Genomic DNA, 12,820 nt, shown 5'->3' on the forward strand with positions numbered 1-12,820 from the left:
AATGCCCTCCACTTTCTCTGATGCAGAAGTATTCGCCAACTTCACTCCTGAAACCTGCCTTTAAATCTTACATTGTATCCGCTAATGCCAAATCAAAATGGATGAGGACTTCTTGATCTGTTCCTTTCAAAATCTCGAAGCTTTTCATCATCAGAGTGCCTTTGGGTAGTTAGGATGGCAACAAGCCGTTATCTTTCCGCCCTCGCCCATCAGGCGCCCGCGCGCTACCTTTCAGCGGAGCAGCGAGCCGACGCGCGGCGCCTTCGATCTGAGCAGTGAACGAGCGCGCGGCACCACGCTCGGAGCGGCGAGCGAGCGCACTCCACCCTCGCGCGGAGCAGCCGAGAGCGGCGATTGGCTGGAAGTGCGGTGGGAGAAGGACCAGGTTCGCGGTGGAGGCGCGAGCAACGCGCGCGCAGGGCACGCTGATTGGTGGTCTGGGCGGTCGGCAGGAGGGGTCGGCTCTCTATTTGGCAGCGGCAGCTTCGCTCACGGGGTAGACAGACTGACAGCGTTGCTGTAAATACGCATTCGGCGGCGGTGTGGTTAAAAAAGGAAAAAGGAGAAGGAGGGGTGAAAGAGTTTTGAGGAGGGTAAAAAACCTAGACAGCGATATCTTTCTTGTCCTGAGGTGGTGTTTGCGATTGCCGAGCGACGGCGGCAGGCAGCAGTTGTGAGCTTCGCATCATTATTGTCAGCAGCAGCAGCACCGCCGCCACCCTCCCTCTCTCCATCACCATAGACACCAGCAGCCACACTGTGAGAGAGACTTGAGAGGAGCGATCCAAACCACAAGCAACAATCACTAAAAGGAACACACAACTGCTGTACTCCAACCCCTCCCCCCCAAAAAAAGGGACAAGAAATCGGCAGGTGCGTAGCGGAGTTCATTTGCAAAATGTCATTTTGACAGTCTTTTGTGTGCGCCCATGTACTGGATGGTTGCAGTTTTTTTTAAACGTATCGGGTAATTGAAATCTTAAACGTGGCCTTTTTTGACTCATTTTCAATAAAAAGTCTGAATTAATAGTGCATTTTCTAAAAGTGCATTCTTGGGCAAGATTAATTTTATAATACGCTGTTAAACATATATAACTATACAGTGATGGATTCGACTCCCTTTAAAGCATTATGACTGATAGGATTTCTTAGATGTACTGTTGGAAAAGTATTAGCTGTTTCAGGAGCTTGCCCCCCTTCCCCGCGGCGCACGTTCTTCACTAAACCGCATGACATTTCATCAGAGGTTATAATGCTTTTTACTTTTAGTGAAAAATGAAAATCTATATTTTGTTTTGAATGAAAGCAAAATTTTATTCTTCGTTCAATGAGAGCTGGCTGGGCCTTCAGGAGCATTACAGGCCGCAACGATTTTGCTAAAAAGGAATAAAGAAATGTACAAAGGAAATCCTTGCTAAGCTTGTTGGTTTTATTAGTTCGATTGCGGCGTTATAAACTGACGGTGATGATACACGTGCCCTCACGTTATCGGTTATTTCTATCTCCTCGTATCTCACTCCCCCAGACAATACTTAAAAATTTGGGTTGTGGGGGATGCTCAATCTGCCGTTTTTATTCCTGTAATCCACTCTTCATCTGTTACTGGTGACTTTTCACTGTGCGAAATTTCAGGCGGTGTATGAAATTCATGCTTTTTTTGATTTTAAGTCTCGCTCAACATTGGAATAAGTGTACTGTTTATTATTTTCATTGCTGTCCCTGATTTTTGTAAAGCTAGAGACTTAACATTTGTTTTTAGAATAAGATTTCTCGTCCAAAAGTGAGACAAATAGCATTATTGTAATATATGTGATTACGTTTCTGAACTGGGTTAAAGAATTTGTATAGAAGCTTTTTTTCTGAGGGCAACAGAGAAACTGCAATAGTATCTAATGTACTTTTCCATGATTTGAATATTTGGATGTAACTCTAGTCTGTCAAGACAAGTCTTGTTTACTGGTTTGTCATGGTTAATTTAACAAAACCAATTTGTAAACATGATGAGCAATATGCAATATCATATGCAATTTGTATTCTCACTTTATTATTGTCAGAACAATAGATGACTTTTCAGGATGTTCTGAAAGTAATTCCAAAAGTAATTAGCTTGGATGAGGATCTAGATATAAGCCAATGCCTGAGTTGTGAATGTACAGACTGCTTGTATTTAATTTTACAATTATTTAAACATGGACTCTACACAAGCTGACCCTACTGTCCATGCAAAGCCTCCTCTGTTAACTTCTAAATTTCCAATTCCTTAAATTCCTTGAGCAAAGGACTAGTATTATACTTGGTACTAATAGGCTCCATTTTCACTGTTCACACTTTCTCATAAATTTCTTATTAGCTGTATTAGAGTTCATCTACCACTTGCAATCATTGATATTCCCCTGGAGTAGAAATATGTTTTTATTGTTTACATGGATCGTAAGCTCCTTGAGATGGCTCCAATACATTGAAGGTCAGTGATGTACTGACTAAATTACTGGACTAGAATGCGAAGTCTGGACCACTGACTAGAAGACTTTGGTTCAATTCCCATAATTGTGACTGTCGTAAAAATGGTGACCATGAAACGACCGGAAGATGCACTTCATTCATTAATGTCTGTCACTACTATCCTGCACATTAGTGCTCTTTTTGGTTTAGTCAGGAGCTCTTAGCTCCAAATCTCACTAGGGTAGAGAGGTGACACTTGACCTTGACAGCATTTGACTGAATATGGCATTGAGCTCTTGTCAAACTGAAGTTAACAGAAATTGAGGAAAAACTTGCCTCTGGCTGGAATTGTATTTTTCACAAATAAAATATCTGTAATTGTTAGAGTTAAGTTATTCCAGCCCCAAGATATTGGTACAGAGGTTTATTGGATAATAGCTTCATCAATGATCTTCCTTCCATTATAAGTTCAGAATTGGAGATACTTGCTAATAATGACATCACTGTTCAGTTTAATTGATGTAATGAGGTTTGGGAGGTGATGCAGAAGTTTATGTGGCAGCCTCTGCTTGCATGCAGTCAGACCTATATAATATCCTTGAGTAATTGTGGTGGCACAGTAGCATAGTGGTTAGGACAACACCATTACAACACAGGGTATCCTGGAGTTCGAAATTCAATTCTAGCACCGTTCTGTAAGGAGTCATTGTACATCCTCCCCATGGAATGCAGGGGTTTTCTCCAGGCCCTCCGGTTTCCTCTCACAGTCCAAAGACTTACCGGGTAAGTTAATTGGTCATTGTAAATTGTCCCGTGATTAGGTTAGGGTTAATCAAGTTTGTTGGGGATGATGGAACGGTGTGGCTCGAAGGGTTGGAAGGGCCTACTCTGTGCTGTATTATTCAATAAATAAATACAATTTTGTAACATGGCAAGTAGTAGGCTTCTCCAATAAACTAACTACCTATGCTTGATATTCAACATACAGTTACTGTCAAGATACCAACATTATTCTGTGTATTACTAGAAATTTAAATAGACCAGCAACATAAAATGCTCTGGCAACAGGAGCACATCAGAGGCTGGTCATCTTGCAGTGAGTTGCTCACTTCCTGAAAATCCAGAATATTTCAGTTATCTTCAAGGCACAGATCAGACTGGTGGAATGTTATCTTTACTTCTGATGCTCAAAGTTTGACACGATAAAGGGTAAGAGATCAGTGTGATTAGCATTGCTGCACACCAGTGTATTACCATTCACCATGGCTGCAGCATCTGTAGTCTACCAACTGCACTGCAGTTACACTCTAGCATCACCTTTCAAACCTGTTTTATTTGATTAAAAATTGTTTTGTTTATTCCCTAGCAGTGTGCTGTGTACATACATCTATTGATGCTTCTGGACACATCTTCAGTGATGTTCCTGGTATTATCGGGTGTTTCGGGTCTTTCAACATCACACAACCTCCTCCAGGTGACCCAGCCGGGGCTGATCAGACCCCAGCTTGTGTCCAGATGGCTAGCTACTTATGACTCCATGGCTTCTCTCTTTTGAGCCACAGCCATCTTGAGGCCCTCTCTGCCGCATCGGTGGTACTGCGGATGGCTCTCCTCTTCCCCTCTCCCTCGATGCCCAAAATGCTGAAGGCTCTAACTAAACAATGGGCTATGAATCCCCTACAACCAGCCTCCACTGGGAGACACCTCGCTCTCCATCCAGCCTGCTGACAGTTGCTGACCAGTCCTGCGTACTTGAGCTTCCTTTCAAAGGCCTCCTCCAAGCTATCTTCCCATGGGACTGTCAGCTCCAGCAGCACCACTTGCTTAGTAGACTCAGACACTAGGACAATGTCTGGTCGCAGGTTGGTGGCTGCGATATGGTTGGGGAACTTCAGCTGCCCTTCGAGGTCCACCAAAATTTGCCAGTCCCTTGCAGAGGTCAGAATGCCTGCAGATGTTCTTTTGGCAGGTATTGGCTACTCCCCAGCTCTGACAAAGGCAATGGTCTGCTTGAAGGGTCAGGACCGCTTCGCTCACTCAACTCCTGCGCTGACGGCTTCAGCGATGGTCTTCAGGACCTGATCATGTCCTGTACCGTCCCTCACCAAGTGCCCTTGCACAGCCGCTGAGGATGTGCTCCCGTGTTCCTCGCTTGGAGCACAGTGGACATGCAGATGACTCTGCCTTGCCCCATGTGTGCAGGTTTGATGGGCTTGGAAGCACATCATACACCGCCTGGATGAGAAATTGGATGCGGTGTGGTTCGGCTTTCCAAAGATCAGCCCAGGTCACTTTCCTCTCAACTGCATTCTCCCATCTTGTCCGAGCTCTCTGTTGCTTCATTCCCAATTCTTCTCTCACTTGCCACCAAGGTTTCTACAGTCTTTCACAGCTATTTTGACAGTTAGAAACTACATGTAATAGATTTTTGAGTGGCATTGCTTCTTCTTGAAAATGGATGATTGTTATTCAAGAGAGTTATAGGAATGCATAGGAATATGTATCTGCTTTCATATCTCAACATCTAAGGAGTGGTGTCTACAGAGTAAGTTTATTACGATAGCCATTATAGAGATTTGTGACTTTTGTGCTCTTGGGGCAAGTTTGCATCCATGTCCTGGCTGCTTGGCACAACCAGGCTCATTGTCACATTTACCTTTTTGCTTCGTGATCATGATAGATGGTGCTGTTGATTTGTATGTTGCCCATACAAAAAAAGAAAAAATACTGAGGTCACTGATGCTCCTTATTCCAGTATTACCTTCTCAGACTTTTTCTTGAGTTAAGGGTAGAAGAATGACAGAAATTTGGGTCACAAGGTTATATAAAACATGAAGACTCCCTTCATCTGTGATGACCATTTAGTGCATCACTATATTAATCCCATAATCCAGCATTTGGTCCAAAGCCTTCTATGCCTTTGAGATCCAAGTGTTCAGCTAGATACTGAAGTGTAGTAAAAGTGTCTGCATTGTGCACTGTGTTCCAGTTCCAGTTTGGGTGAAATAAATATATTCCTTGGATCCCCTCTAAAGGCTCCTACCTGTTACCTAAACCTGTACCTTTTTGGTTTTGTATGCCTCTGTCTTGGTAGCAGATCAGAAGTTTCTAATTATCTACTTTCTATGCCCCTCAGCATTTTGTATAGTCGACCTTCTGTTTCCTCCTCTGCCAAGGAATCACATCAGGTTTCTCCTCATAACTGGAATGCTCAACTCTTGGCAACATCTGGATAAATCTCTCTTTGCACCGAGGAGACTGCAACACCTCCTTCATGTAGTACAGTGTCTAAAATGCACATAACCCTCCAATTTGTGGCCTAACTACTTTCATATAAGCTGTACTGTATCCTTCTGCTTTTATATTCCAAGCTACGGAAGGGAAGTATTCCACATGACTTTGCTATTTTATCGACTTCTTTAACACATTTGAGATCTTTGGAATATATACCAAGGTCCTTCTGTTTCTTAATATCCCTGGGTTCCTTCCATTTATTATGTATGTTCTTGCCTTTTTAATCCTCCCAAAGTACCTCACTTCACACTTGTCAGTAAGTAGGTAAGATAGGTTGTCTATAGGCCAATGCATACCTGTCTTACTAAGTTGTTCATCCTATAAACAAAGATTACCCTCCTGACTATCCACAGCACCATCACTTTTGTATACTTCGTAAACAGCCCTCTAATGTCCATATTCAAATCATATATATAATGAAAAAATGTTAAGGTTCCTAGCAACAAGTCAATGAAAAGAAGCATTCACCATTACATAAACACAAGAGATTCCACAGATGCCGAAAATCTGGAGTATCACACACAAAATGCTGGAGGAACTTAGCAGGTCAGGTGGCATCTATAGAGAGGAATAAACAGTTGATTTTTAGGGCCAAGGCCCTTCAGGCCTTATAACATTGGGAATGTTTCTATGAAATCCACCCTCATTCTCCTGAATTCCAGGGAATACAGCCCCAGAGCTGCCAGATGTTCCTCATACGGTAACCCTTTCATTCCTGGAATCATTCTCCTGAATCCTCTCTGAACCCTCTCCAATGTCAGTATATCCTTTCTAAAATAAGGAGCCTAAAACTGCACACGATACTCCAAGTGTGGTCTCACAAGTGCCTTATAGAGCCTCAACCCCATATCTCTGCTCTTATATTTTATACCTTTAGAAACGAATGCCAACATTGCACTTGCCTTCTTCACCACCAACTCAGCCTGGAGGTTAATCTTTAGGGTATCTTGCACAAGGACTCCCAAGTCCCTTTACGTCTCTGCATTTTGAAATCCCTCCCCATCTAAATAATAGTCTGCCTGTTTATTTCTTCCACCAAAGTGCATGACCTTACACTTTCCAACATGGTATTTCATTTGCCACTTCACTGCTCATTCCCCTCTCAGTTTCCTCAACACTACCCACTCCTCCACCTATCTTTGTATCATCAGCAAATTTAGCCACAAATCAAGTAATACCATAGTCCAATTCATTGTCATACATTGTAAAAAGTACAGACCGATTTCCTTGCTCTGCACCCTCTATAAACTCTATGAGAGATTCATACTAAAAAGAATATCCCTCTTAGTTGATGATCTTCTAACACCAGACCAAGCAGGGTTCAGGCCAGGCCGCTCTTGCTGCGGTCAAGTCCTGAACCTAACCTAGTATATTGAGGATAGCTTTGAAATGTAACAAATTACAGGGGCAGTATTCGTTGACTGTAACAGCAGTAACAGCAGCATATGACACTGTGAATCACAGAGGCCTTCTACTGAAATTATCTAAGATGTTAAAGAACGAAACCACAGTCAAAGCAATAAGAAGCCTCCGAGAAAATCGTAGATTTTATGTAGAAATGAATGGAACTAAGAGTAGGCGGCGTCCACAAAAGAACAAGCTACCAAGGGGATCAGCCCTGGCACTGCCTGACACTGGATAGGACGCTCTCATTTGCCACCACATCCAAAAAATCCGAGAGAAAGTTGGCTCTCGCAATTATGTCTTGAAAAAATTAGTAGGCATGAAATAGGGAGCTAATGCTCACACACTTAGATCAACTGCCGTAGCACTCTGCTATGCACCTGCAGAATACTGTGCACCTGTGTGGGGCAGATCAGCCCATGCGAAGAAAATAGACCTGTTGCTTAAAGAAGCCTGCTGAATAATCACGGCCTCGCTGCACCCCACACCCACTAACATCATTTACAGACTTGCGGGCATTGCTGCCCCAGAGATCCGAAGAGACACTACAACAAAAATTGAAAAAGGTAAACAGAACTCGGATCCATGGCACCCATTACATCATCATGTGCCAGTTTCCAACTGCCTAAAATCGAGGAAAAGCTTTGCTACAGTGGAGGAACTACCGCACGGAACATCCCCCCCAAACATACAGGATTGATCTCTGGCAACAAACAGAAGCCAGAACCCCACAAAACAATACGGTGCAAGACCCCACAGAAATGTTACCAGAGGGGGCACTGCTTGAGAGACGGAAGTGGTGCACTCTCATCAGAGCGAGAGCGGGAGTTTGTAGGACGGAAGACAATATGGTGGGGTGTAAAGACCAGCGAATCCTGAGAGTGTGGCGAAAGGTTGCAGAAAATTGAACACGTTCTGCGCAACTGCCCACTCTCACCTGATTTAGCTGACACTGAGTTGCTCAACATCAACCAAACAACACTAGAGTGGCTGGTTGTCTGGTGTGACAAGCTATATAACCATATAACCATATAACAATTGCAGCACGGAAACAGGCCATCTCGGCCCTTCTTGTCCGTGCTGAACTCTTACTCTCACCTAGTCCCACCAACCTGCACTCAGCCCATAACCCTCCATTGCTTTCCTGTCCATATAGCTATCCAATTTAACTTTAAACGACAACATCGAACCTGCCTCAACCACTTCTGCTGGAAGCTCGTTCCACACAGCTACCACTCTCTGAGTAAGAAGTTCCCCCTCATGTTACCCCTAAACTGCTGTCCTTTAACTCTCAACTCATGTCCTCTTGTTTGAATCTCCCCCATTCTCAATGGAAAAAGCCTAACCACGTCAACTCTATTTATCCTCCTCATAATTTTAAGTACCTCTATCAAGTACCCCCTCAACCTTCTACACTCCAGGGAATAAAGACCCAACTTGTTCAACCTTTCTCTGTAGCTTAGGTGATGAAACCCAGGTAACATTCTAGCAAATCTTCTCTTTACTCTCTCTATTTTGTTGACATCTTTCATATAATTCGGTGACCAGAACTGTACACAATACTCCAAATTTGGCCTTACCAATGCCTTGTACAATTTTAACATTACATCCCAACTCCTATACTCAATGCACTGATTTAGAAAGGCCAGCATACCAAAAGCTTTCTTCATCAACCTATCCACATGAGATTCCACCTTCAAGGAACTATGCACCATTATTCCTAGATTCCTCTGTTCTACTGCATTCTTCAATGCCCTGCCATTTACCATGTATGTCCTATTTTGATTAGTCCTACCAAGATGTAGCACCTCACATTTATCAGTATTAAACTCAATCTGCCATCTTTCAACCCACTCTTCTAACTGGCCTAAATCTCTCTGCAAGCTTTGAAAACCTACTTCATTATCCACAAAGCCACCAATCTTTGTATCATCTGCATACTTACTAATCCAATTTACTACCCCATCATCCAGATCATTAATGTGTATGACAAACCCACCACTAGTCACCGGCCTCCAATCTGACAAAGAGTTATCCACCACTACTCTCTGGCGTCTCCCATCCAGCCACTGCTGAATCCATTTTACTACTTCAATATTAATACCTAACGATTGAACCTTCCTAATCAACCTTCCGTGGGGAACCTTGTCAAAGGCCTTACTGAAGTCCATATAGTCAACATCCACTGCTTTACCCTCATCAACTTTCTTAGTAACCTCTTCAAAAAATTCAGTAAGATTTGTCAAACATGACCTTCCACGCACAAATCCATGTTGACTGTTCCTAATCAGACCCTGTCTATCCAGATAATTATATATACCATCTCTAAGAATACTTTCCATCAATTTTCCCACCACTGACATCAAACTCACAGGGCAATAATTGCTAGGTTTACTCTTAGAACCCTTTTTAAATAATGGAACAACATGAGCAATATGCCAATCCTCCGGTGCCATCCCCGTTTCTAATGACATTTGAAATATTTCTGTCAGAGCCCCTGCTATTTCCACACTAACTTTCCTCAAGGTCCTAGGGAATATCCTGTCAGGACCCAGAGACTTATCCACTTCTATATTCCTTAAAAGCGCCAGTACTTCCTCTTCTTTAATTATCATAGTTTCTATAACTTCCCTACTTGTTTCCCTTACCTTACACAATTCAATATCCTTCTCCTTAGTGAATACCGAAGAAAATAAATTGTTCAAAATTTCCCCCATCTCTTTTGGCTCTGCACATAGCTGTCCACTCTGATTCTCTAAGGGACCAATTTTATCCCTCACTATCTTTTTGCTATTAATATAACTGTAGAAACCCTTTGGATTTATTTTCACCTTACTTGCCGAAGCAACCTTGTATCTTCTTTTAGCTTTTCTAGTTTCTTTCTTAAGATTCTTTTTATAGTCTTCATATTCCTCGAGCACCTCGTTTACTCCATGCTGTCTATATTTATTATAGATCTCTCTTTTTTTCTGAACCAAGTTTCCAATATCCCTTGAAAACCATGGCTCTGTCAAACTTTTAACGTTTCCTTTCAACCTAACAGGAACATAAAGGTTCTGTACCCTCAAAATTTCACCTTTAAATGACCTCCATTTCTCTATTACATCCTTCCCATAAAACAAATTGTCCCATTCCACTCCTTCTAAATCCTTTTGCATCTCCTTAAAGTTAGCCTTTCTCCAATCAAAAATCTCAACCCTGGGTCCAGACCTATCCTTCTCCATAACTATATTGAAACTAATGGCATTGTGATCGCTGGGCCCGAAGTGCTCCCCAACACATACCTCTGTCATCTGCCCTATCTCATTCCCTAACAGGAGATCCAACACTACCCCTTCTCTAGTTCGTACCTCTATGAATTGCTGCAAAAAACTCTCCTGCACGCATCTTATGAACTCCAAACCATCCAGCCCTTTTACAGTATGGGCTTCCCAGTCTATGTGTGGAATATTAAAATCTCCCACAATCACAAACTTGTGCTTACTACAAATCTGCTATCTCCTTACAAATTTGCTCCTCCAATTCTCGCACCCCCCCCCCCCACCATTTGGTGGTCTATAATACAACCCTATAAGTGTTACTACACCCCATTCCTCAATTCCCCCGAAATAGCCTACCTAGACGAGCACTCTAATCTATCCTGCCAGAGCACCACTGTAATATTTTCTCTGACAAGCAATGCAGCAGCTCCCCCTCTTGTCCTTCCAATTCTATCACTCCTGAAGCAACGAAATACAGGAATATTTAGTTGCCAGTCACACCCCTCCGGCAACCATGTTTCACTAATAACTACCACATCATACTTCCAGGTATCAATCCATGCTTTAAGCTCATCCACCTTTCTTATAATGCTGCTAGCATTAAAATAAATGCATTTAAGAAATTTTCCACCTTCTACTCTCTGTTGATCACTAACGGTGCCAACAACTTTACTATTTTCTTTTTCTTCCTTCTCCCCTACATCTGTTCCTACACTCTGGTTCCCTTCCCCCCCTTGTATCTAGTTTAAATCCACTGGAGCGTCTCTAGCAAACCTACCTGTAAGAATATTGATGATCGTAAAAAGTAGCGTTCTGAACACCGCCCCCTGTGGAACTCCACTGGTAACCGGCAGGCAGCCAGAATAGGATTCCTTTATTCCCACTCTCTGTTTTCTGCTGACCGCCCAGTGCTCCACCAGTTACGCTAGTAACTTCCCTGTAATTCCGTGGGCTCTTATCTTGCTAAGCAGCCTCATGTGTGCTACCTTGTCAAAGGCCTTCTGAAGATCTAAGTACACCACATCTAATGCATCTCCACTTATGCAGCAATTTGGACTGCACCTTAAAAAGTCAAATCTTGCTATTTGTAATTTTCAAGGATTTCCATTCTTGTAATATTAGGGGCCATAGTTTGACTGAAGGGAACTTCCGAGAGGTTGGTGCAAGGTATGCCAGGAGGTTGTGTAACTTTTACATTCCAAGCTCATTGCAGCGTGTGCTTTATTCATTTATTTAGAGATAGAGCATGAAACAGGCCCACTGGTCCAATGAGCTGCATTGTCCAGAAACCCATCTATTTAACCATAGGATAATCATGGGACAATTTACAATGACCAAATAACCTACTAACAGGTATGTTTTTTGGGCTGTGGTAGGAAATTGGAGCAACTGGAGGAAATCTACATGCTCACGGGGAGAGCGTATAAGCTTCTTACATAAGTCATCAGAATTGAACTTCAAACTCCAATGCCCTGAGCTGTAACAGCATTGTGCTAACCTCAACACTACAATGGTATCCCATCTTTCAGAGTAAAACAGCTCCTCCCTTCCCAGCCCCCGTGCACAACATTATCACTGATAATTGGTTCTTCACAGCAATCTTTTTAATAAATGGAAATATTCTAAATATTTCTGGCAACTCCAGAACTTTGGTTTAACAATGCATTGCATATCCGGCTTTTTACACTCCTGCAATCTCCAGACATTGTCGTTGAACATCACCATTATGAAAGCCAGGTTGTCAAAGGAATGTGTAATAGATTACAGATAATCTTGAAATAGTATTGTCCATCACTACTCATTGACGTCTGATTCCACAGGAAAAGTTTTGAAATATTTACGGACTTTCTTGACAATATCAAAGATTTTCCACTATTCTTTCATTTTTCTAGCAGCTAGCATTCTAACACAGATCTCAAGTAATTCTGAAATGAAGATGTTATCACCCAACCATGATAACAGTTTTATATTATCTAGCATGCAATTGGTATCGGTTTGCTGCCAGTTACCAGAATGAAAAGCCATCCATGACAACGTGCTTGTTTAAGCCTCCTCTATGATCATCCCTTGAAATGTTAGTTTGCATTTATATCATATTCATGGCACTTGCTTAATTAACATCTCCCGAGCCATGAAGATAGATAAGAGAAGTGCAAGGGAATATCACCACTACCTTGGGTTCCCTTCCAAGTCAGAAGTGTTCTGACTTGATAATATTATCACTTTCCCATCAACGTTGTTTGGTCAAACTCCTTGAATTCCCAATCCAACAGTTTTATGAGAGCATATTCGTTAGTGATTTGAATAGGTGACTTTCTGCCATCTGTACAGAGGCATTTTGGGAACTGGCAATAAATTCTGGCCTTGCCAGTGATGTTCATATCCAGAAAGTTGAATAAATAAAAATCCCCTCATGATAA

The 12,820-nt window shown here is 42.3% G+C and overlaps 1 protein-coding gene across 1 annotated transcript in view; it reads left to right on the top strand.

The window, feature by feature from the left end:
• Positions 1-448: 448 nt before the first annotated feature.
• Positions 449-12,820, top strand: part of ctnna2 (catenin (cadherin-associated protein), alpha 2) — a 1,317,235-nt gene continuing 1,304,863 nt past the window's right edge. The window contains exon 1 of the mRNA XM_063047106.1: positions 449-873. The gene's annotated coding sequence lies outside the window, so the exon portion shown is untranslated. The remainder of the gene's footprint in view (positions 874-12,820) is intronic.

This window comes from Mobula hypostoma, chromosome 4 (assembly GCF_963921235.1).
Source record: "Mobula hypostoma chromosome 4, sMobHyp1.1, whole genome shotgun sequence".
Lineage (NCBI taxonomy): Eukaryota > Metazoa > Chordata > Chondrichthyes > Myliobatiformes > Myliobatidae > Mobula > Mobula hypostoma.